Source organism: Arachis ipaensis, chromosome B10, assembly GCF_000816755.2.
Source record: "Arachis ipaensis cultivar K30076 chromosome B10, Araip1.1, whole genome shotgun sequence".
Classification (NCBI taxonomy): domain Eukaryota; kingdom Viridiplantae; phylum Streptophyta; class Magnoliopsida; order Fabales; family Fabaceae; genus Arachis; species Arachis ipaensis.
The window spans coordinates 50,990,596-50,994,988 of record NC_029794.2 but is presented as its reverse complement, the minus strand read 5'-3'; positions in this window follow the sequence as shown (position 1 = coordinate 50,994,988).

The window sequence follows — 4,393 nt, the reverse complement described above, 5'->3', positions numbered from 1 at the left end:
TCTATCTATAGAAAAAGTAATCAATTAAAATACATTATGGTAAAAACGAAGAGTTGGACAATATGCTAGTATAATTGATAACAAATTTGATGTAAACCATGAAGAAATAGGGAAAAAGTTAATGGTTTGACCATGTATGGGTCAGTGGGTACAAATGCATATTGGCAATGGAAATGAAACGGAAAATAATACGGCATGTCAACCACAGGAGCCTATACGGTAACAATGGTGGGCTATAAGTTCACAATAAATTGAATTTGTTGTAAAATAAATAAATAAACAAATAATGGGGAATGTCTCATTAAAAACCTTGTCTAGAAAAACATAATAGAAAAAAGTCTGACTAAGAAAAAAAGAGTACAGCCTCCCTCACTTGTCACCATTATTTAATATCTCGAAATCGGAGATTCCTAATCTGATGTACTGATGAGCGGATAATTTATACGCTTTTTGGCATTGTTTCTACATAGTCTTTAGTATGTTTTAGTTAATTTTTAGTATAATTTTATTAGTTTTTATGCAAAAATTATATTTCTGAACTTTACTATGAGTTTTTGTATTTTTCTGTGATTTCAGGTATTTTCTGGCTGAAATTGAGGGACCTGAGCAAAAATCTGATTCAGAGGTTGAAAAAGGACTGCAGATACTGTTGGATTCTGACCTCTCTGCACTCGAAATAGATTTTCTGGAGCTACAGAAACCCAATTGGTGCGCTCTCAATTGTGTTGGAAAGTAGACATCTAGGGCTTTCTAACAATATATAATAGTCCATACTTTGCCCGAGTTTTGATGACGCAAACTGGCATTTAAACGCCAACTTCCTGCCTTATTCTGAAGTTAAACGCTAGAAACAGGCTGCAACCTGGCGTTTAACTCCAAGAGAAGCCTCTACATGTGTAAAGCTCAATGCTCAGCCCAAGCACACACCAAGTGGGTCCCGGAAGTAGATTTCTGCACTATCTACCTCAGTTTACTCATTTTCTGTAACCTAGGTCACTAGTTCAGTATAAAATCTACTTTTAGAGATTTATTTTGTATCTCATGACATTTTCACGTTTTACATTCTATTTCTGACGGCATGAGTCTCTAAACCCCATGATTGGGGGGTGAGGAGCTCTGCTGTATTTCGATGAATTAATGCAATTACTACTATTTTTCATTCAATCACACTTGTTTCTATTCTAAGATATTCACTCGCACTTCTCCCTGATGAATGTGATGATCTGTGACACTCATCATCATTCTCACCTATGAACGTGTGCCTGACAACCACCTCCGTTCTATCTGCACTAGCTTGAGTGTGTATCTCTTAGCCTCCTAGTTCACGATAAGAGTATTCGTGGTATAGGCTAGAATTGTTGGTGGCCATTCCTGAGATCCGGAAAGTCTAAACCTTGTCTGTGGTATTCCGGGTAGGATTTGGGAAGGGATGACTGTGACGAGCTTCAAACTCGTGAGTGTTGGGCGTAGTGACAGACGCAAAAGAATCAACGGATTCTATTCCAACATGAGTGAGAACCGACAGATGATTAGCCGTGCGGTGACAGCACATTTAGACCATTTTCACTGAGAGGATGGATGGTAGCCATTGACAACGGTGATCCACCAACATACAGCTTGCCATGGAAGGAGACCTGCGTGCGTGAAGAAGAAGACAGTAGGAAAGCAGAGATTCAGAAGACAGAGCATCTCTAAAACCTCAATCTGTTCTCCATTACTTCATAACAAGTATTATTTATTTTATGTTAATTACTTTTCATAAACCCAACCATTTTTATTATTAATTTCCTGACTAAGAATTACAAAATAACCATAGCTTGCTTCAAGCCAACAATCTCCGTGGGATCGACCCTTACTCACGTAAGGTATTATTTGGACGACCCAGTGCACTTGCTGGTTAGTGGTACGAGTTGTGAAAAGTGTGATTTACAATTCGTGCACCAAGTTTTTGGCGCCGTTACCGGGGATTGTTCAAGTTTGGACAACTGACGGTTTATTTTGTTGCTTAGATTAGGAAAAATTTATCCTTTTAGATTAGAGTCACTAAAATTGCGTCTTCTATTATTGTTTTTGGTTGAAACTTTTTTTTTAAAATCCTTATTTTCCTTTTCAAATTTTTTTCGAAAATTTTTATAAACTAATAATTGAGTTTTTCTGTTTGAGTTTAGTTTCATATTTTAAGTTTGGTGTCCTTTGTGTTTCTGTTTTCTTAAAAATTTTTCAAAAGTTGTTCTTAGCGTTCATCGTGATATTCAAAGTTTTTCTGTTTGTTTCATTTGTTTTGATCTAAAAATTTAAGTTTGGTGTCATTTTTACTGTTTTTCTCTTTCTTCATTAAATTCAAAAATATCTTTTCTCTTTATTTTAATTAATTTTTGAATTCTCCTTTAAAAATTCAGATTTTTATTTTAAAACTTTTTATTCTATCTTATCTTAGTTTTGAAATTTCAAAATTCAAAATCCTTTTCAAAAATCATATCCAAAGTTTTTCAAATCTTCTTAGTTAAGTAATTATTTTCGTTTTCAAATATTTTTCTCTTAGTTTTCAAAATTTATTTTTAATTTCTAATTATTTTATTTTATCTTATTATTTTTATTTATTTTTAACTATTCGGTTTGTTTCTATTTAAATAAAATAAAAATAAAAATATACTTTATTTGCAATTCATAACAATTCCCTTTTCTCCATCATGGACTTAAGTGGAAATGAACAGTCCAGAAGGACTCTAGGGTCATATGCTAACCCCATTACTGCTGCATATGGGAGCAGCATTTGTATACCTCCCATCAAACAAAGCAGTTTTGAGCTAAATCCTCAGCTCATTGTCATGGTGCAGCAAAATTGCCAGTATTTTGGTCTTCCACAGGAAGAACCTACTAAGTTTCTAGCACAGTTCTTGCAAATTACTAACACAGTACGTGACAAGGAAGTATATCAGGATGTCTACAGATTATTACTGTTTCCATTTGCTGTAAAAGATCAAGCTAAGAGGTGGTTAAATAACCAACCTACAGCAAGCATAAGAACATGGAAACAGTTATCAGACAAATTTCTGAATCAATATTTCCCTCCAAAAAGGATGACACAGCTAAGGCTGGACATCCAAGGCTTTAAACAAGAGGATGATGAATCCCTTTATAACGCCTGGGAGAGGTACAGAGGGATGCTAAAGAAATGCCCCTCTGAAATGTTTTCAGAGTGGGTGCAGTTAGACATCTTCTACTACGGGCTTACAGAAAAAGCTCAGATATCTCTAGACCACTCAGCTGGTGGATCTATACACATAAGAAAGACTATTGAAGAGGCTCAAGAGCTTATCGATATAGTTGCTAGAAATCAGCATCTGTATATAAGTAGTAAGCCCTCCATGAAAGAAGAAGCTAAGGCAGTATCAACTGACTTTAATCCTCAGGAACAATTTGCTGAACTCAATCAGCAACTATCTTCTATAACAAGGCAGTTAGCAGAATTTAAGGAGATGCTGCAAGAAACCAAAATTGCTAACAGGGATATGGAATCACAATTGAATCAGACAAAACAGGAGTTATCAAAACAGATAATAGAGGAGTGCCAAGCAGTTCAATTGAGAAGTGGAAAAACATTAAATATCTCAACTCAAAGCAGTAGAAAGCCAAGAAAGGAACAACTGACAGAGGATGAGCAACCTGCTATCCAAAATCCCTCTGAGGACAGTAAGAGCCCAGAGAGGAATAAGTCTGGCGTTCAAACGCCAGAAACGGGTGAAAAATTGGCGTTAAACTCCCAATCCATGTTCAGTTCTGGTGTTCAAACGCCAGTGAGGGATCAGACACCTGCAAGTGCTGACAATAACTCCCTCAAGAAGGCTTCTCAACCTGCCTCTGTAGGAAATAAACCTTCAGAAACTCCGTCAAGCGGAACATGATAAACAATTTGCCCACTTTGCAGACTATCTCAGGACTCTTGAAATAAAGATTCTGTTTGCAGAGGTACTTGAGCAAATACCCTCTTATGCTAAGTTCATGAAAGAGATCTTAAGTCATAAGAAGGATTGGAGTTCTCACTGAAGAATGCAGTGCAGTCATTCTAACAAGCTTAAGAATCCTAGAAGCTTTATGATACCATGCACATTAGAGGGTACTTGTACTAAGACAGCTCTATGTGACCTTGGGGCAAGTATCAATCTAATCCCTGCATCCACTATCAGAAAGCTTGGCTTGACTGAAGAGGTCAAACCAACCCGGATATGTCTTCAACTTGCTGATGGCTCCATTAAATATCCATCAGGCATAATTGAGGACATGATTGTCAAGCTTGGGCCATTTGCCTTTTCCACTGACTTTGTAGTGCTGGAAATGGAGGAACACAAGAGTGCAACTCTCATTCTAGGAAGACCCTTCCTAGCAGCTGGAC